Raw genomic sequence first — 23,801 nt, 5'->3', positions numbered from 1 at the left:
GATTCTCTTAGTATCGCCCTGGTCTAAGACCACCATTCAGATTAGAAACGTAGCTTGAAATAGCTTTAGCCGTGTTTGGTGACCAGATCTGAATAGCCAGGTACCTCTCCTCAACCTTCAGCCTTACCACACACCCCAAATGGGATGCCATATTCTCACTGGCTCCAGATGGTTAGGAGCAGTTGGAACTCTTGTATGGTATTCATCAAAAAATTGTATAGGTATTTTTACTATTTCATGGATATTTTAAAGCTTCGTTACTCATAATTGAAAATATTTCCCGTGCCCTAAACAGTCACAACAGAACTAAAACTTTAGGTTTCTATTGACATTTAATACAATGAGCAATGAATTAAATTATTTTTAATTTTGCCCTCTTAGTCCTTGTCGTTTGGCTTAAATTTAAAATTCAGGATTCTACGCACTTACAAATAACATTTTCCAGAGTATTAAATACTTCAAGCATTTCTCTGGTGAAATACTCTAACCGGGCTGTCATTGTCCAAGTTATTTTCAACAAAAAAGTGGTGTATTATAAAGTATGTTTTTTTCAATATTATAAAAAGCTTTAGGTTTGGTGATCAGATCTGAATAGCCAGGTGCATTCCCGCCTTCCTCTTCTAGTTCTCTTCTTCCTCTATAGTTTCACTGCCTTCGGGTAGTTGGGATTCTTAATATGTGTTTTTAATGTGCATCGATGTACTTTTCCCAAAGTATTGAAAAAGTTTTTAAGTAATCAAACATCCATATTCAGGATACAGATATAATCCCTTCTGCAGAAATAAAATTTTTGGGTTTCACTATGGACAATAGTCTTTCTCTTGAATAGCAAATTTCAAAAGCTGTGAGTTCTGTTTTTTTCCATCTAAGGTAGACAAAATCAATCAGGAGATGCCTTCTCACGTATGGACTATTGTAATAGTGCATATGCCAGCCTACCTCAGAAACAAATCAATAGAATCCAGTCAGTTTTTAATGCTGCGGCGAGAATGATTTTTGGTGAATCTAAGTATTGTCGTATAACCCCACTTCTTCACTGACTTCGATGCCCTGAAAGAATAGAGTTTAAGATCTGCTTAATGACCTTCAAAGCATTGCAAGGAATGACGCTAGCCTATATATCGGAACTATGTGTCCGACAAAACTTAAGCAATAGACAGCTTTAAGGTCAGCAGATCTAGATGTTAGTAATCGTCTAATGGAACTTTCTAGGTCAAATCGAGCCGTTTACTATGATCGTTCTTTTAGTGTAACAGGCCCACTCATTTGGAATAGACTACCCTCAGCTCTTACTAATCTCCAGAATTTGGCTGAATTTAAACGGGCTTTAAAAACAAAATTATTTAAAAAATCTTACCATTCATAAATCTTAACTTCTTTTTAATATTTTATAATAAGCCATATTCTAAAACTTTCGGTAATTGTTTGGTTTCGGTTGTCTCCTTATTGTACCTTTTTAAAATGTCTGATCAGAAGATTCTCATTTCTGAGCACAAATTGCCTCCTGTTTTGTATTATGTTTTAGTTTTAATATTCTTGTTTTATTCTGTCCTGCTGTTATTGTTATTCTAAGTTTTGTCATCAATTTGTATAAACCGTATATTTAATATTAGTATTGTATTGTGTAAGGCGCACTGTAGGAATAATTTAAGGAGCATGACCACTAATACAATTACCGATTTTAAGTTTGTTACAGTTAAGCGCACTTGAAGTGAAATGACACTAAACTGTGGCATATAAATGCCATGTTATTATTATTACTATTAATATTTGGTGATTAAAAATACTCGACAAACATGGTATTTTATCTAGTTTTTTATAATCAAAATGTAGGTGTTTTAATTTTTAATTTTCTAAAATAGTATAAAATGTTCAATTTTCGATTTGTCGCCAAAACGATGGGTTCGTTTTTATTCGTTAATTTGGCTGCTTTGCTACACTGGGCGACGTTGGCGACAAACTTCTTGCCAGACATTGTCATAATGACTGTGTAGCCAGTTGGAATCGTTTCGGAATTTGCGGCCTTAGACAGTTTTTTTAATTCAATAATTGTGAATGAAAATCATTATCCGTAAAATAAGTATAATAAACTTTAAATATTTCACACATTTTTAACGGTAATCATAGTTTTTGAAAATACCCCTTCATAGCATTAGGTACTTTAAGTTTCTGCATGGTAAAGTTTCCACATTGAATAATACTTTGAACATTAAGTTTGATATAGGTACATTACATACATTAACTTCTAAACACACGGGGACCGTTCAGCTAAAACTTTATATCAATTAAAATCCAAGCACTTTATTAATTTATTTTAATTACATTAAATAACTTTTGCCAGTTTTGATTGCGCGCCGCCATGGCTTCCAACCAGTCAGAGCCGTATGAATTAAAATTTTATGATACTTTCTACATTGCGGTCGTGTAAATATAACATTTAAGTGTTTTCTGAGATAAAACGGAATGGTATTTGCAGGTTCGCCCATTTCATAAATAAACTTTTATATTTTATGTGGAATTTGACTCTGTATCAAATCGTAAAGGGAATTAGGCTTAGTGGGAAATGGTAGAAAAAGTAGGGGGCGCCTGGGGAAGACATGGCACGATTTACTTGAATTGGATCATGTCAAGAGTCAGAGTAACATCAGAGTTTGTATGATGTAATATATGAATGTGAATGTAGCAAGGAGTGTGTGTCGAAACAGAGTTGGCATTCTGAATGGCAAAAAAATTTAGAATAATGATATCCACTATTATGTATTTGTTGATAAATAAGAGCTGTTTAAAACTACTGGAGCGCCAAGATATTTACGATAAAATGCGTTGAGCGCTGGAGATTTTCGTACGTTTCTTTTTGCTTTGAATTCTCCCGCGCTCATTAAATAAATCATTCCTCCAAATATTGTTACGAAAACAGATAAACTGTTAACTGTATTTTATAGCCAATGAATTTACCTATGTTTCGTAATATAACTTTAGTTTTTAGATTTCACAACATCAAAAAAATCATGAACTTTATAAAAGCGTTAAATTCGTCTGATTGTTTTGTTTAATTCATTTTAAAATGGTTCTTATTAAATGAAATTATGAAGTCATGTATTTTAAGATTAATAGAATTAAAAAAAGTTTAAAAATACATATTTATAACATCAGTATCTACTATTTCTTTTTTTTTTAAATCAGTGTATTTACGAAAACCGGCAAAATTCGCTTGTTCGCTTTTCACTTGACAAATAATTTTTCAATCGTAATTTATAAGACTAAAAATAATCGGATTATAAAAATTATCATAATTTTATATATAAAATTATGAATTACTGAATTAATAATACAAATACAAAAATGTGATATTACATGATTATCTAGAAACGGCACTGAAATATAACACATTTTCGCAGATGAAAAATAAATTTCACTTTCACGTGGTATTTTAAATTTTAGGACTTTTTTATAACATTAAATAGGCAGTGAATTTAATAACGAATACATTAGTGTACAAAATGTAACAGAATTTGTGTAAAATAAACATTCAAGGGAAATTTTACTGTGGGGATTATTGGAATTCAAAAATATTTTCATAATTGAAATATCTTCTTTTTATTGGAGCAGTGTACAGAGACGGAAGTTATCTATTGAAAAATATAGAAATCATTTGCTGGGTGAAACGATTATGTCAGCGAATATCGTAGTTACGAAGATACGTGAACTTTTGTAATATTTCCGAAATGTCTTCGCAAATCGCCCACATTTTGTGCAACGTACCTCGCGGGTGCTTGCAAATTGACTAAAATATGGGCAAATAAGGTCTAGTGACTGCAATAATATATTGTGAGTGTACTTTCGCTGTGTCCTTCAATGAATTTCGGGCTGTTTTTTGTCACTATGCAAAAAAATGTGGCGTAAATAATGTCCCTCCGTATTCCACGTTTTTCCTTTATATATTTCAATCAAATGGACAAATGATTCCTCCTTTCGTATATTTGTGATACAGTTACAAAAACATTGCATGCTGTTAACGTCAACCCCAATAGCTTAAATAAGCTTTGGCCTTAATCGTTGCTTAAACGTTTCAGTTTATTGGCAACTTTGTCAATTGCCTATCAAATAGAATGTCCTTTGACTTGAATCGTTGACCTGGCGTTAAGTATTTCCTGAACCTGAATAGTTTTTAAGTCATTTAACTTCAATATAAGTAGACATTTACAAAAACAGTATTGGAGTAGGATTTTTTCTTGCAAGTTAACGATAAAGACAGAATATCGTGGTATAACTTTATATTTTGCTATAACACCTGTGAGACAAACACCTTTTTCAGACCCAACTCTTACCTATGGGTCTTAATTTGACCTTTGTCCATTTCCTACATTTTTATGATGTTATGCAAAATGTATTACGAATATATTTAAAGCACTTATCAAGGTCAGTCAAGACTTGTCAAGATAAGTCAAATTTTCGGGTGCTTTATAAAACATAAAGGACCGTACAAACTCTTGCTGTTGAAAGCTCGGATAATTAATGTCTTTGTATAAATAATATTTCATTATTTACATAGCTGCTGAAAATGAAATTCCAAGAAACCAAACTGTATGAAAGCTCTGAAACATTGACCCAGAGCTGGAGGGTTTTTCAAGTCACCACTTGACCATTCTGAAAAGCTAACAAGACCCCTCTTCAAGTGAATGTGTAGGAAAATATTTATTTTTTCCGCCAGGAATCATACGAATATACAAACATAATTTGGAAAGAACTGAATTAAGAGTTAGTAAAAATCTCTGTATTATTGTGGTTAATTCAGTAGACACAAGATTTTAACCAGTGGCTTAGTTTATGTTATTTTGATATGATCAATAATTCCAACTGCTCGGATCCGATTGGACTACGTAATGCCTATTTATGAATTTGGTTCAGGAAAAAGCAATGGCCAGTATTTTATTATGCTTTGATGTTTGACAAACTATATTATCTTGTTTATTCTGTGATATGACGAGATAAGCTTAGTAAAAAAGATAATTTTTTCACAACTGTTCAGGCTAATCCTTTTTGAACATTCGACTCGTAATATATATTAATTTCATTTAGCAACTTATAGATATATTGGTTTTCTTGGAGTTTTTCTACATACAGTAAACTTAAAAAATAGTCACACTGAATCTAGTTGCATCTGCTTACTGCACTACGTGCGCTCAATCGACTAATTCATTAATTTATTTACTGGACAATTTGTATGGCGCCGCTTTTTGAGATATCACCTCAGGAGCGCTTTACAGTTGATGCAGGTATTACAAAAAATATAAATATTACAAAAATAAAGTGAAGTTAAGTAAAATAAAGAACAGGGACAGGTGACACGAAGATAGAAGATGGATACTCTGCAGCAAGAATCCAAGGTGGTGAAGAAACTGGACTAGCTGCAGCAGCGAGAATCTACCGCGTCCAGGTATGTGTCTGCTGCTAATAAAGGGCTGACACAATATCCTCACATAGATACCAGACCTTGGCAGCACCGCTGTGACATTCGGCGAGTCCATCATTCTAGTCTCTATTAATAACAATAATAATAACATTTGGATGATTGACACAGCGCCGTCCTTGTGCAAACTCACCTCATCTCTCGTAGTCATTCTCTCGCACTCATCTATTTTCGTCTCTCCTAGTCACTTCTTAGCTATTCATGCCACTTACTGCATCTTTTCTAACCTTTTAGGTTCGTCTTCTAGTCTATTACTATCTCTTCTAGCTAACTTCTTATCCCAGCCTAGTTTGCCTCTTCCTGGCTCTTATACCTAAATAAAATAAAAATCTAACAAAGAAATTAAAGATTACAATCAACTGATTGTTCGATTTAACGCTGTGTGTTACAGTGTAAACAAAAACATGTACTCTACTTTATCAAAAACATTGTTCGTTCTTCAGTTGAATTCTATTTTCACTTTCTTGCATTTCAACTGAGCGTGAAAAGCTTAAAAATTCATTCAGCAAATGAAAGTGGAACGATAATGGTAAAATAAAATTTTAATCTTAAACTTATGTAATTGGGCCGTTTTTGCAAAGTTGTGCCATTAAAACAAAACAGCTCAATTACACAAAGCCGGATTTCACCAGACCTTTTTTAATTTACGTGACAAGTTTGGGCCGTTTCGGTTTGATTTTTGATATCAAGATTTTTCTTTTCAAATCGCCATGCTCTCAACATTTTGAATATTCCTTGAATATCTGAATAGAAAGCATTGGTTTTGGAAATCAGCGATATTAATACAAAATTTTAGAAAATGTACGTATTTTTTGTATTTCCTTCGTTTTCCAAATTTTTGGTTAAGGACCTCCTGGCTTGAGCTGTGTTTACTGATCAGATCTGAATATCCAGGTCTCTACTTTCTCACCTTTCCCGTTTGCTTTTCCTCCCCTCATTTTTATCCTTACCACAACGTACCCCAATTGGGGATGCCATATTTCCACTGGTTCCGGGTAGTTGGAAATTTTGTGCGGTATTCACATTTAAAAAAAAAAGTATTTTGCACCATTGAATTTGCATCTTTGATGTTTGAAGGGCGAACCACAATCTTTAGAACACAGAAAGGCGAAGGTGCTGTGTTTGCTAAACTGGTATTAAAATTTACTAACGCCTCATCGGACTTTTACAAGATAATTGACACTTAATTACTGTATGTGAGCTTAACACACAATACAGTTGTACATACAGTATAACTATAAAGTGTTAATAAAAATACTAATACTATGATTAATATCGAATCCAAATAATAAGACCTAATATTATAAATAAAGCAAAGCATAAAATATAAAAGTAAGTATGTACATACGTATAGGTGAAAAATTATTCATGTTTATTGCAATCCAGTAAAACAAAATACAAGAAAATTATTTAGTAGTTACGTATAAAACAATATTGAGAGAAGAAAGTTTTACCCATAGACGTTGTACCTATGCAAATGAAAAATTAATACAAATAAGCAAAATTCGAATATTATAATTAATATTAAATTTTATATAAACAAAAGACTTGAAATAGTAAATAAATTAAAAAAATATAAAGCAAGTATGTTCGTACATGCGTACAATCATAAATACGTGTGTTAAAAATAATAAAATAAAAAGAGAATTAGAATATAGAAGAGACTATATAAGAGACAAAGTTAATTACTAGAAAATGTCTCCAAAATTAAATGCCTTTTTACAACCCACAAAATTGTTAAGACCGAATATATTAATAAGTTTACAATGTCTGTATGCAAGGTGAACAATTCTTGGAATTGATGAATTAATAGAACAGTTAGTATTAAGATTATTGTTATATTTAAAAGGGTCTTTGCTTCGGGTTTGCCTAGCAGGTATATGAATGAAAATTGATTTCAATAATTTAAGGCTGATTTCAATAATTCAAGTTTCATCAGTTAAGACTCTTCTGTCTAATAGTTTGAGAAGTCTGGTTTTGGTACGTAAGTTAGTATAATGTATAAATTCGACAGGAATTTCCATTTTAAAATTGATGCACCAAAGGAATTTATTTTGTATCTTTTCTAATGCTAGAAAATAGCCTCTGTAGGGCGGTGACCACACTATTGTATTCTAATTTGCTTCAACGTGCAATATTGTGATGAAAGGCTTTAAATCACAGTGAAAGAAAAAAACAGATAAACCATAGCTGCAAGAAAATATGCAAATTATTTATGAAAACGGACATGCTAACGACATCTGGCGGAGAAAGAATTGATCCAGCTTGCTTGCAGTAGACTCCTGTAATAGTTGAAATTATATCGAGGTTCTAAGACGAAAGCAGAGAGGTCGTAAAATCGTCTAGGACTAGACAGGGCTTCCCCTTTTCCTAGGCCTATAAATAAATATTGAATTTTGTCAACCAATAGATCTGAACAAAGAGCTATAAAATTTTGAGTAACCAATCAGTGAGCGGAGGGAGGTGTGTCTACGACGGACAAAGGAATAAACTTTGGATCGGGCAATGAAAAAAGATAATTAATGGCTTCTTCTTTCCCACAGAAATTAGAGGTGAACGCACTTTAGGGTCAACATCGACTTTCAAGGTGACAAACTCCTGGGAATGTTTACAATAACTGGGACATTTATGGGGTATCGAACCGTTGAAATCGAGTGCTTTGAAGATTTTACAAATTGTAAAGCGCACACACAAAAATGCAATGAAAAAAAATATAAACGCGATAGTATAAAAAAAGGACGGAAAAGCGAAGGAAAGTTACTGGCGGAATTTCAACTGTAGTGCAATTATTTATGATAGAAGGAGGGTGTCATGTTCGATAAAAATCGTACTAAAGAGAGGAGTGAGTGTTGGAAACAATGGAAATTAATCGTTATCAATTTAAGATGAAACGGACATATTGGTAAATCAATCTTGAATGAAAATCTCGCAAAAAAAATACACATTTTAGAAAAGTGCGGCGATCGAATGGAAGGTTAATACAGATATTTTGGACTGCTACGAAGGTCCTAGGGACGTGAAAATCGAGTATCAGAAGAAGACAGTAAAACTAAACATATAGCGATAGATTAAATTCAGGAAACGTAGACATTTTCATGATTATTAGGTTAGATATATATTAGAGTTACCCAATATTACGGAGGGATCGAAACAAGATAAAAGGTTGGCGGTTTCATGTATATTTTGAAGGATAAACAATCGGAATTTGAACATGATTTTTATTTACGTTAAGGTAATAAACGATTAGAAAAGCGATTAACTTTAACGTTGGTCTTATGAAGTATTTAGATTAGTCAAAAGAGATTAAAATTAATAGGTTTGAAATTAAACTAAATTTACGAGTCTAGTACCAAAATTTTAAACATAAACAGATGTAAGTGCATATGTTTTATGTGAATCCTGGTATGAGAAAGATAGAAAATTGGGCGGAGATTGGGTCAGGCAATAAAAATGACAGATATCCCAGAGTCTAATTAGGTATATCTCCCATAGAAGTGTGGAAAACTATATATTAATTAATAATAAATGAAGTATGAAATTTCCCAGCAGACCACACACATCGGGAAAAGTGGAGAAAAGATAAAAGGAAGGGTAAAGAACGGAGATAAAGAATAATCCAAGTGGAAAAAAGTGATACAATTCAAATTTATCCGTGAAATAAATAAATACGACTTGGAAAATGAGTAATTATAAGAGTTATGAGAAATGACATAAGAATCAAGAAGAAATTGTGCAAGAAAACGTCGCGGATAAAAATAAAATTCAAAGATAAAGGAAAAACTCAAATCTGCGTCATTAAGAGAGAAAGTACTGGTGAAAATGGAAAAGCCCATATAAGGGACAATAAAATTGAGTAGAATTTAGACGAATCGAAATTCAAAAATGCGTAGTAAAGATTTCAGCATGGATTTAAACAATTTCGCACGAGATGCATAAAATTGAGATCTATATATATGTTATTGAGGATGGACCTATCGCGAATTGAGAAAAAAAAGGAACACAAAATCATGAGATTTTAACTACATTTTTGTATGAACAGAGGACAAAGGGAGCTTGGGCGATTAACGCAGACTTACCTGATTCGGACCCTATCGATTTAGAATTGTGAGATGGAAACTGAACACCGCCTTGAGCCGGAAAGCAGAACATCTTATGTAGGAACGATCGATATTGATGGAAGGGGTGTTTGGATTTACGAGTTGATAGGAGATAGAATTAAGCATCAAGAGACATTCAGATACGTCTTTTGGAACCTGAGAGGGGTATAAAAGATGGAACTCATCAGTCAGGAGTCAGTCGCGCCGAGGGTTTGAAAAGTTGTTACATGGCAGTACTACGTCTATTGGTAAAATTCTAGTGAAATAATCTAAGTGTTAAATTCTGAACAAGTCCCTGGACTTAGAAAGTTTTGTAAAAAGTCTTAAATTCAGTTTCTAAATTCTGAAAACCCCACCAGTGAAGTTTTGTTAAATCAGTTTAATTTGGTTAAACAGTGAAAATAAATATAATTTAAACTCAGTGCTTAAAAGTGTTAAGTGAAGTGCAAAAAGTGAATTGTGAATTAATTAAAAATTTAAAAATAATTATTTCATTCAAAGTGAAAACATTCAAATTAAATTTAAGAGTTTGTTATCGTTAATCTAAAGTGAACGTGATCGCGTATTGATATTTAAAAATAGATTATAATTTAACGTCAATTTGGTTAAAAAATAATAATAATAGTAATAAATACTTCATCTTAGGTTAAAAGAAACACAAAACCAAAAAAAAAGGATTCGATAATAATAAACGTTAAACCTTTGTTCTAAAATTAATAGTAAGAGGAAAAAAATTTAATTTATTAATAGTCGAGTAAATTAAAAGTTTGCACAATTTGGAATAAATTTTCTTATCAATTTATATAAAAAGAAATTTAGAATTAATAAATTGTTCAATTAAAATCCATCGTGCGTATAGCGACAGTGTTAAAAGTGTTTGTCGTTTTAACCGGAATTTTAATCATCAGTCTATCATTTCGAAAAAGAATTTGAAACAGCTATCATTCAAAAGCCTAAACTAGAAGGGTGTTATTAAATCAACGGGTTTTCTGGATTAGGATTTCGTTCGGAAGAAAAATTAAATATCAGCTAATTTATATGATTCAAGCGAGAATAAAATATTAAATAGGAATAAATAGTCGAAAAGATTTATTTTGAAATTAGTTGAAAAATACAATTAATTAGGTAGGATTTCTTCATCAAGGTTGTTGTGTACTACCCGACCGGAAATACCTTGACGTGGGTGAGTTTTCCTTTTATAAATAATTTTCAGGTCCCAGGAGACACAGAAGGGCTGTGAAGTGGAAGTATATCAATTGAATATTAAATTAAAACAACAAAACAAAGAATTACACATTAATATATGTATATTGTATATTTGTATATATATTTATAAATATAAAATAAAATATTGTATATAAAGAATATATATATGAGTAATGTAATTATATATATGTATTTTATTTATTAATCGAAACATCGAAATGGTAGCGATTTTTAATACCTACCCGAGGACATATCTATATTATTGAAAAAGAAAATATGTATTTATTAACATTCAAGACCATGTAGAATCATATACCTTATATTTATTTATTAATATATGTAATCTTATTTAACGAATTTTGACAATCGAGATATGTGTACATATATATATATTTATATTATTTTCACCTAACTTCTAGTAAATTTACTAAATTCGGGAAATGAAATAAATAGCTTAACTTCAATAAGGGATTTAAAAATATTTTAATAAATAGTGCGCAATAAAAGTAAAGAGGCACAAATGACTTCTAAGGAATTTTAAAATAAACAAATCTCACATTTAGGTTAGTGTGTCAGGAGATGTTTATATTATTTGTTTACAAAACAAAGGATCACTGGAGAATTGGGTCAACCGCATAGTTTGGAAACGACCTTGGCCATAATTAGTTAGTCATATAGGATTTTATTAATTACCTGAAACAGCTGGAAGATGCGTGTTCCCAAATACCTATCAATCACAAACGACAATTGAAAAATCACGGGTTAGCCAGATTTATATCAAAAAATTACATGAAACATTTGAATACCATTGATTAGATAATCGCACAGTTTTATTAGTTACCTGAAACAGCTGGAAGCTGCGTGCTTACAAATACTTATCATTCACAATCGACAATTGAAAAATCACGGGTTAGCCAGATTTATATCGAATAATTATACGAAACATTTGAATTTTATTGATTGGGTGCTCATACAAAACCCCATCAGTTGCCTGAGATATTTGAGGGTCGAGTACTCTCTAATGTGGCAATCAACCACTTGAAACAATTGGAAAATCACGGGATAGGATGAACAAAAATTAATGTTGAACCCTGGAGGTAAAATTTAAAACAAATACAGTTCATCAATAGGAGGCAGTGGTCGCTCCTATAACAAGACCATTAACCAAATCCAATAGAGATGGCGATTCTCTTAAATAAAAACGTCAAAACCAAACAAACAAAAGCCTGGAGTTCGATAGCTCTCCAAAACAAACTATCAAATATGACCTTATTCTACTAGTATTTATTAGTATCACCTTATTAGTACGTATATATTCGGTTACCAGACCTAGAGCTTCGCAGAGTTCTTGGCGCGAGATCCGAGCTCGGGATGCGAGGTAGATAGCCTCGTATTGCGAGTTATAAACCTTTCCCAAACTGTATGTATACATATATTTATTCGTATGTACTGTTTACTGGAGAATGCGGACCTGCATACAGCTTGCATTTTAGGTCTTATAGACCACACTCGCATTTTCTCTTAAACGTGGAATGAGGATTCACGACCCGTAAGTCCACACCAACCGTGAGTATATGATTGTATATAGGACGAAACCGGTTCGCCCTAAGTAAATTGTAATCCAAGGAGGGGTCGGAATTTGGGGGTATCGGGACTCGAGGGGAAACTTGAATGCAGTACATGATGACGTGGAAGGCTTTTTGGGACGCGATAACTTAGGTATCAATCAAAGAGCCGTGTCAAAGGATTGTGCAAATTTCTTGTTGACTCACGATCATCTCGTTTACTTGCAGGAGGATTTGGAGCCAAATTATGCCAGCAAATGGGCTATTCCGAGTTCGTCAAATATGCAATTAACTAATTACATTAACCTACTAAATCAATCTTTATATGTACCTTATAGCAGCAGAATCATAAAGGAGTGGCGCCAAACTGACACAAGAGTTTACTAAAATCAAATTTACTAACAATTAACCATTTGAGTTATATTTAATTACCTGTCCAAATAAACATGTATAATATCTTTTATCAGCGTTTAACTACGACTTTGTTAGGGTGCAGGGAATCAGAATAATTACATTAGGAAAGTTAGCTCATTCAGGGAATTCATTTAAGTCTAGGTTTGCAATGGAAAGACCAATTAAATTGTGAAACTCAACACCTCGATCAGAACCAAGGGGGTTACCACAAAAATGAAGGTAATTAAAATCCTATATCATAAATCAAAAAAATTACACAACGTTTGATGGAATTTAATTACAATATAAATACGGAAATATTTGCGTTCAAGTTCGTAAATAACGTATTAATTAGTTGAGTACATATGTCTATGAAGATATATAGTACAAGAGAGCTTTAAGTAGCTTTCTGTAGATATCAAAGAAAAGGGTCCAATTTTCATGGAGGCTTATGTGTTGTAGGGGAGGAATTTTCCATCCCTGCGAACACATATGCAAAGCCTTAGAGAAAAAATTAAATATCGGTCATAGCCAAGAGAGAAGAAAATTTTATATTGTTTTAAACAAATAAAAAATAAAAGAAAATGGTGAAAAGGCGAAAACATTACAATATAGATGCTTTAAATTGAAATATTTTTTAACTTTGCCCCCATTCTAAAAATATAACCGAGCATTCTCATCGCTTGTAATTTCATCGATTTGTACGTTTAACTGACTCTCGTATTATAAAACACCAATATCTCGAATCTCCAATACTCGAAGAAGATTAGCAATACTTATAAAATTACAAAAATTAACACAATTTTAACTTTATAAAACTAATAATCTGGCATTTACTAATATTTAGTAGCAAATCATTTCCTGAACACCAAGCAAATAGTTTATTAAGGTTCAACTGCAAAATAGCGCGATGAGTAAACAAAATAATATTGGGCCCAAATGAGATCCCTGCGGTATTCCGCCCAATGCCGCAAATGTGTGAGAAGTAAATGAATCAACCTTTACCGCAAAGTACCTTTCCAATAGATATAGGCCATTATATAGGCTTAAGCCATTCCAACGTACTGCTTTTCACTCCCCACAATTTTAGTTTGGGTAATAAGATTCTGCGGTTTGCTTTATCGGATATATTTTCTGAAATCACTATATATGGTGTCAGTTTGATGTGATGCGTTCAGGGCATTAACGACATCATAAGCCTACAATATCAAATTGAAGTTGATCTTTCGTTAATAAATCCATGTTGAAGGGGTGAGATTACTCTTTTAATTTGTGAAATCAACTTATCTAGTACTAGGCTTTCAAAAAGTTTGGGTAAAGTAGACATTATGCAAATTGGCCTATAATTTGCTAATACTTCGCTCTTATTTCCTTTTTTGAAAATATGCTTCAAATAAATAAACTTGAAACAAATTTCAATGGACGGAACTCCGACAAACTAACGTAAGGAATAACACATACGAGTAGTTGACAATAAGGCATCAGAACGGGTCTTTTTTAAAACCTATCGTGCTCGACGGCTCGACCGTGAAAAATTTGTAGATTTTATTTCCTATGAGAAATTTTTTTTTTCTCTCTTCGAAACCCAGATTCATTCGTTTTATTTCTTAAAAAAAACTGCACAAGGCATCATCTAAAACGACATTGGAATAACCTCAGAGCCATCTACACATTTATGTGTAATTCATTTATATTTCAATATTTAATAATCAACACATACTCGTATATTATATTTTGCGTGACAGGCTGAAGTGCCCATTCTCGCCATTTTTCTTAGAATTTATAACATTTTGCCGTGAAAACGACTGGACACGAATCCTAAATTAATTATTTAATCAACTTTGGTCTGAGTGAATTCACACAGACCCACGGCTTCCAAGAAAAAAATGCTTTAAAGCACATTGTTACCGAACATATTAGTGTACGGCAAATATTAATCTTGAGAATTGTATCCCAAGGAAAAAACGGCTTATGTCGCTTAAATATTGTATGTAACACTGCTTTATATCCGTGTACAAAAGGGCATACGTCAACGGCACTCGTTTTCGCTTGATTATTGGAATACAGAGGACAACTCGATAGCGATTAGTTGAAAATACTCGTGTAAAAATAAACTATTTCGATTTCGTTAAGCAGTAAAACTTCCCGAGAGCTATGGCGTAACTAAATTTGAACAGCCTTTTCTGATTGGAATTGGATTGGAATTTCTGATTGAATCGGAAATTTCAGCTCACAGCGTCTTTTTTATATTGTTGCGATGATGTGATTATGTTGTCAAAATATATTTTTAAATGTTTTAAATTTCTCGGCAATTTAATTCAATAAAAAAGTATATTTGCAACTAATTCAATCTACAAGTATTTATAAAAATGACATAACTTGACTTGCCAAAATCAAAACCGAGACTTTTGGCCTGTACAGAATCACAAAATATGAATTGCTCTAATTTCATACATACATTAGTTGCACCTTTAAAATGTCCGTCAAATTTAATCCACTATTTTAAACGAACATTTAGAATAATGAAAAATTATAATCGTCTGACAAAACAATAATACCAAAAGGTATGTAGGTATTTTGCCTTTGTTTTCAATACATAAATCAGTTTCAAATTTTGAAATCGTTACACTCGTACGAAAGCACAAGAAAATTATTTTGCCCTTATAGGTACCATAAAAAACTGATTTATTTGTCACGTAGTCTAAAGTCTTTTCAGCCACATTGATTACTTCCACTTTTCTCCAAAAGATGGCGCTAGTGTCAGATATAGATTTGAAGATCGGAGGCCGCAATTTCGAAGTATTGAGCTTTGCAGAGTAGATTCAATGTAATATTGTCGTTGTTCACCGCTGAGTGGCCATTTACGATTCGTGAACATGAACATAGGTCTGCCATCTAGCGGTGGACTTCACAGTAAAAATCAATAGGATTTACCAATGCAATTAGATAATATTATGATCAATATCGTATTATAAAACGAGGCGTGAATACGAAAAGCAAGCCAGTATTTCAATTTAAGTGTGAATCTATAAAATTTTAATCTCCATTCAACTTAAATACCTGTAAGGTAATTGGGATTTTATTCGTTTTTAAATGAAGATTTATAAATTCTACATATAATAAAACTTATGTATTCTGAATCATCGATTGTTGATCTAGAGTCTAGACGAATATATTACTACAGTTCCTTAGTACTATTTTCTTCGCCTACATTTTTTATACGCGCATATAGTTACACTTTGCAATATTTTTCATTAAACCTTTTGCGCTTGCTAATTTAATTTATTTATTGAATTTTAAAAGTCCTGATGGGCTTTACAAGATATATATTTTCATAAATTTCAGTGACAACGAGAGTTTTTTAATGTTTAGATAAAAAAAAACAAACGTAATACACAGTAGATAACTAATTAACTAACCATCACACCGCTGTCCCGCAGGGTAGGCAGAGAGGACAACCCGCTAAACCACTTCGTTTTGGCACACACTCCTTGCCTTATTCACATGCATACATTGGATCTTACATAAGGTTGCATTTAAATGTATATAATATACAGGAAAAGTGAGAAAAGAGAATGAAAAGAAATAAAAATGAGAAACCACTTATAAAATTGCAGATGGCATGAAAACCAATAACCCAATCCGTTCGCAAGATCAGTATGGTTACATAAGTCATTTTGACTCCAAGGCACCAGATAGGCCAACGGAATTAATTATCTATTCAAGAATTTTTATCAATATTTGAATTTGCTTTGATCAATTTCACCAGAAGTATAAAATTGACTTTACTTATGGCACACAGACACGCCTCTAATCCACGTAGTATTTGACTGAGCATAGCGAAGTCCTTTTAGCATTTCACCTGTCAATAAATTTGTTTGAACTTTCAGTTTCCCTTTCAAAATGGTGGCCGTATGGTTGTGGTTCACTAAAAATACTTTTTCCAAATGTGAATTCGTTGTATTTATGTTTTAATTTCTTATTCGTATTTTTTTTTCATTTGGGAGACGGGTTTGGGCAACATTATTCATTGGATAACCAACACCTCTACCATAAGTCACTCCAAGTGGTTGGCTACGTATAGTTCTTTAGCAGGGGGGTGCTCGAGTTCATCAGTGAGGTGTGTTCACTGTTCAGGATGCGCCTGCCGACCACCTCCAGGGCGTGCCAGATCGGGAGAGGATGGTTTGGGGAGACCTCTCAAATTGGACTCTCGATCCATCGCCTTCTGTCGCTCCTGGACACACTGATACCTAGATTTCTACCCATCCCTCATACCTTTTTCCTTCCCAGAACTTCCTCTCCTTACAAAGAGCCTTCACACATCATCCCCAAAGATGACATAGGCCCAGAGGGGAAGTGTTTTCCTCCGGTTCTCTTGTGTGGCCAATGTAAAAAATAATAATAATAATATCACGGTACCTACCCGCCTAAAAAAGTTTGAAAAAAGAATTGTCATGACGCTTCCTTGGAAAAGGTATATATATAACATCCCAGTTTGTCAAACCTCTTATGGACAAAAAAGCTTTAAATACAATGCTATTAAGCTATTCAATTCTTTACCTATTGACATTAGAAACACACAAATCAAAACTTCATTTAAAAATAAAATCATTGATTACCTCCAATAAAAATATACATTGAACTATTTCATAACATACTAAAAATTGTGCCTACTGTGTATATATATGTATTATACGCCTTTTTGTCAAAATGAAACTTTATTAATTAATTATTTAAAATTATTATTGCTTCGCCTCCACCTTATACATTCATTCTTGAATTGTATTATTTTTAAAAAACTAAAAAATACTGATTTTATCTGGCATTTTCACAATATTGTATTAGCTAAAACCTAGTTAACAACCACTATGTAAATTGCCATCTCAAAACAGGCGTTACACACCTAGTGAGATGGGCAATACGTCACTACTGTAACTAAATGTAATATTAAAATAAAATATATAAATAGATAAACATATGTTCGATATATTGATATCTTGATACCTTGTTTGAAATTTAAAAAGTTACTTTAGCTGGTTTATAATTAAGCTAGTAGATATTTAAGAATCTGTTTACAAATTTTCTGATTTCAAAGAAAATTTTGGTTTATTAAATAAGAGAAAATTACAATCATACTTTATGAACGCGAGATCTTCAGTACTAGTCGTACTTCAATATTTTTCACCAATCAATGTTTTGTATGTATTTAGTATGTGAAAAAAATGATACTGTTTGTGCTTTGTTGAAAGAACAGGATTTCCATTGAAAATATACGAAAAATGTCCTCTCAAACGAATACACTCGAAATGAAATAATATATTAGGATCGGCGCATGTCATGTTTTTTTATGTGAATTGACAGATAGATACACAATTTTTTACGTGGACATATTTTGGATAGTTGATACAAATGGGATGCTCCTGGTTCTATAGATCTGTGCAGACCCATTGTCGTAGTTAAATGAAAGGGGAATAATCGGTATATTTCGAAACACGTGTATTAAGTGCGCTGAAAAAATTGAAAAGGCCGGGAAAATGCTGAATTGGAAGAATTGGTCGATATTTTTGATGTCATTTTTTGTAGGACGGAAATGTTTATCGGGTTTTTTTGAAAAGATTAAATTAATATTCCAGCATTTTTGTTGAACGACAATACTCTTTTAAATTAAATGAATATGATTAAATTGTCTGACAGAAAGATTTTCACTGACTAAGTATTTCTATATCAAATTCTAAATGATTCATTTGATCGTCCAGAATTGCTTGCATTAATAAGTTTTGGGATTCCACTAGGTAATACTAGAAGTTGGGATTTATTTAATTGTAGAAATTCTAGTACTAACTACCAGGACCTTATTGGAAAACCCTGTACTTATGGAGGAAAATAAAAATAGCGATTAAGTGGACATCTTTAATTTATCACTAAAAAAGATAGTTATTATTATTTATTTATGTATTTCTATTCTTTTTTACATATTGTTTACATAAGTTTTGTCGACACCTTACTAGGAAAACATGTGCTGAGGTGTTTGCATGTATTAGGAAAGTGTTATTATACCGCAGGATCCTAGAAGGATACTGTGGTTTTTTCCATGGTGGCAGTAATGTATACTTAATAGGTTAACAGTTGTTACCATTGATTAAGTCAACCGGTCAGTGGCTGAGTTGATATCGCTTTTGTGTCCCACCCAGGCGTAGTGTGTTCAATTCCTCGGCTGGCTAAGTCCTCCATCACAACACAAGTAACATTTTCCGCTTACTGTGGTGGTAGTAGGAGATTTTCAATTATTCGTAACCCGGGAATGTTTGTTTTTCTTTTCAAAAAAATAAACTAAATCATAATCTTACATAATAAAATAAAGATAAGGAAGATAAATTAAATGTACTTAAAGATAAAGTTAAGACGAAATGGGAATAAAAAAAAATAGATGATAATCAATAAAAGTAATTTAAAACAGTAATAAATAACTAGCAGTTAAAAACCCGCTCCGCGGGTTTTTTTCTGCTAGGCCCTGCGGGCAGCTCTTGGTTGGGCTTCGCCCATTTTAAGTGATATTAACAACAGTTACATTTAATAGATAGATATTAGGACATTCACAGAGAGAAGGTGAGTATATATATTGTTAAAACACGGAACAGGAAGGAGTTAATTAATAATAACATGCTAAATTTACGCATAATAAGAATGACAGTTGTTTGAATAAATGAAATTTTACGTATTTGTGATGGATTATTTCAAATTAAACACTATTATTGACTACATGTCTACAACTGATATTAATTGTTATCTTAGGTACCTAATATAATTAGCTCATAGGAGACTTGCAGTGCTTAAATATGTGTTACAACCGTCAATGTCTATAAATTGAATCAATATCGTTTAGTTTGTTACAATTAAAGATAGTTATAACAAAGTTGACTTAAATATTAGATTATTATATATTGATTAATTTTACCCGTGTTTATAAATAAAAGGAGGGTAATTGTGCGATGAGATTAGCAGTCGGTTTAATCAAAAGGTGTTAATTTTACTCCAACTTGTGGTAATTCTTTACCTACAACTATTACTGTATCTAATAAAGTTTAAAATTAGATTATATATACAACATCATCAGGAGAGTACAAATCTATATATAAAGGTAGATTATTACAATATAGCGCCCCTGAGGTGATATCTCTCAAAAGCGGCGCTATGCAAATTGTCCAATAAATAAATAAAATGTTGACATTTTATTGTGTATACACCGAAGTCAAAAATTAAATATAGATTGCAATTGGGAAAGAAGAAGTGGAAGGAGGGGGGAGGGGTAGGAGTAGGCTGGGTATATAATAATTAGGAATTACAATATCGTTAGACGGGAAAGACCAGTTGAGTGGGAAAATATTTAAAAGAAAGTTTATAAAAAAATTCTTGTTAATTATATCTGCTTTTATATAAACATGTTTCCTCATTTCTAAAATTTCAAAACTATTTATAATGAAGTATTTTAAGACCTGAAAAAAACAAATAGCATATAACCATAAAACAATATATTTATAAGACAAATAGCATTTAATAACGGTTATTCTAATAAATTGATAGTTGAAATACTAAATAAAAAAATTAAACATATTCTCTTCAAACGGTCTTTCTAAAGATAGAAATAAACAATGGCGTAGAATTCTGTTTGTGGATAACGATACTTCTAAAATTATATATAAAAACAATCCTGGTACTATTCAACTGGCGTTTTACACTAATAACAACGAAGAAATATATTCTTAATAATAAAGATAGCAAAATTCAAACAAAAAAATCATGAGTTTAAAAACTCAATTGGGATGATTGTAATTTCTTTTACAAAGGTAGAACCAATAGAAACTTTGAAGTAAGAACTAAAGAATATCGCAGGGCTCTAAATGGAAATAGTGAATCTGAGTTTGCAAATCATCTTTTGAATAATGATCACACTTTCGATAAAAAAATTCAGGTCTTAAAATACTTCACTCCGGATATAAAGCACCGCAAACAAATAATTTTGAAATTTTAGAAATTAGAAAACATGTCAATATAAAATCAGTTATAATTAATAAACAAAAAAATATAAATAATAATGAAAAATGCCATTACAAAGTGATAAGCTTCCAGAAGAAATCTTCTTATTAAACGCTTGTTAATCGTAAGTAGTCAAATATTGTGAGCTGCATATTTAAATATTCGCGCCATTCATTTAGTTCGTTTTTAAACCGCCAGAGGTGCGCTCTGTCGGCCATCTATAGCCGTGCGTATCAGCCATTGAAGGAACGCGTTATTTTTTTATAAACGTCAAACATAATCACGTAACTGTGGATAATTTTCATTGTAATGTAATTAATCCAATGGATTATGAACTTTCTAAAACATATTTTCTTCGATATTATCCAAAAATTATATGAGCAGAAACGATGCTTTTGAAGAAATCTCGTATTATTATGAGGCGATCCTATTTTAGTATGAAATCGTGTCTTAATTTTCAAGTTAGCGGAATTTAACCGAAACAGACAATTTAAATTTGCCCAATCAGAGGGCCTACATCGTCCAGACGCAAGAGTATTAATACTATCAGATTACACAACAGTAATTTATTTAGTAGAACTAAAAACATAATATCCATGCTAATTAAACTGTGTATATTTTTTGTCAGCTAGTTTGGTTATGTATAATAAATATGTACTGAATTAAGGCGATGCACTACGTCGTTTAATATTTTAAATGGAGCCGCTATCAATAACACCCCTTACGTAGATGGCGATAAGGTTTAAATTCCCGCTTAACACCATCCGCCTTTTTTGATTTATGCAAGAAAAAAACATGGCCAAAAAGTGCCTTTTATTTTATTTTGTGAATCTTCAGGCATAAATATTTTTAAAAAATCCGATCATTTTATAAATAACTTAATTTTCCACATTATACAATAAAATCGTAAGCGAAATTGGGTTCGTAAGTAGGAGATTTTGAACTTTAGAGATGTTTTCATGGACCTTATACATTATTTTTTTCTGGGCTTATAAAAAGCCCCTAAAAGGGCGTTAACAACTAAATAAATAAAAAACCCTTTCATCGAAAAACGAAAATAATATTATGTTATAAGGTTTTTTGTTACTAATAACACGATAGTAAGATATTATGAAATATTATAAAATTTTAAAAAGCTCCGTGAGTAGTTGAGAATATACCTGATTGTACTTCAACCATCAAATATTTAGGTTGAGTCATGTCAAGCGTCAGACTAAAAGAAGAGTGCTTCAGAAGCGATGTATGAATGTGAATGAAACTATGAGTGTATGCTAATACTGGATTGTGTGACGGTCACCTATATCTGCCTGTTCTGCGGAAAAAAAATTAATATTATTATTATTATGGTTAGTTACTTGTTTTTTTTAACATTTATGTTACCAGAAACGATAATAGATATGGTTGACTAATTGCAAAACATAACACAGAATTTGTCAAATTTATTCTAGGTTTGAACGTCTAAAAATGTATAATGAAATGTCAGATTTAAAGAGGTTTATAAATTTATGCTATTAAACAAAGTTTTATTATCACTGCAATTTTTGTTTTAATTAGCTATCGTGAAATTTCTCGCTATTTTTTGGCGAAATCCATGTTATTTTGGTGAAATTGTGTTATTTTCAATTTTAAAAAAATCAGTGATATTTTTCAGTAAAAGCCGCGATATTTTGATACAAAAGTTATATTATGTTAATTTTTTATTATTGTGAAACAAAAAGTTTTTTTACAAAATCAAAAATTAATGACAGTCAACTTCGTTCCATTTTATGGCTTTTACAAGCTTTTTCAAACCTTAGGCAAAGAATATTTACAATTATTTTCTTATCTTAACATACCTACCAGAAAAGCGCGTGAAAAAACGACAATTTGCGTTATTTTCAGATCTCTTTGTATCACTAAATATTAATTTAGTACGTGAATTATAATTTGAATCTAAAAAAATAATAATTTGAACTGATTATAAAATATTCTGACAGTATTTTAAATCAGACCAAACCACGAATACAATACGAAAAAGCTTTCCCAATCCAGCTTATAGCTCCATAAATAGTTTCTCCCGGCAACAAATTGAAGTTCCGCGATAGAAAAGATTTGGTACACACTCGTGCGATGGGCAAAGTTATAAAGTATAGCCACGCACTTTCCTTATGGCATTATGGAATGGAAGTAGGTAGCAAGAAGAGTATGAGATTATTGTGGGTTTTCCTCTCACGTCCGAGTATTTTTGTTAATACGTCAGGGAGTGCTTGGGGAAGATCTGAGCTGAATTGTTAGGGAGTGTTGATTGCTTCATGATTGACCGCGCGCCGATAATATAATCAACACATTTATATATATTATTTTATTCGTATTCATTTGACATATTTATTCGTCGGGAGCTAGGCATCTGAAATTATACCTAGGTCAGAAACTTTCATCTTCTTATTGAGTCGTTGCCTCATTGCTAAAGTTCGTTATTCTCATTTTAATAAGGAACTCGTTAATTAAAAAAAATCATTTATCTTTTTCATAGTTAAATAATTTTTTTAATTAAAATTTTTCGAATCTCGCTAAGAGGTTCAAATCTGACGAGGTACGCGTTTCATCAAACGTATCTCGGTTTTGTCGGTCAACATTAAGGCCATTCCCATACTGATCGACATGAAATTAACAATACCAAAATAAATGATAAGAAAAAAATAAAATACGGATACTTTTGAAATAATTTATACAGGACATTTATACGTGACCTGTGTGCGAGTACTGCGAGATGGGCAGGCGCTTCCTGAATACACCTCACCCGATGAACCTGGGCACCCCTCGCCATATAATCGTAAAGCCAAACGTAGTGAACCACTTGGGGTGACCAATAAATGGTTCCTGGGCGTTAATTCCAAGCCTGCCTCTCAAATTGTAAGGTGTAAGATGTTGTCAGCGCCTTGGCAAGTCGGCGCCTTGAGCGGATTGCTCCAATTGCGCCTGCACAGGTCCTCCACTACTCACGTTGTTGCCCTGAATGGAGAGTTGCGGAGACCGAGCGTCGTATGGGACGAT

The sequence above is a fragment of the Hesperophylax consimilis genome, chromosome 6 (genome assembly GCF_061612785.1).
Source record: "Hesperophylax consimilis isolate HC1 chromosome 6, BYU_Hcon_1.0, whole genome shotgun sequence".
In the NCBI taxonomy this organism is placed as follows: Eukaryota; Metazoa; Arthropoda; class Insecta; order Trichoptera; family Limnephilidae; genus Hesperophylax; species Hesperophylax consimilis.
This window is presented reverse-complemented; position numbering follows the sequence as displayed.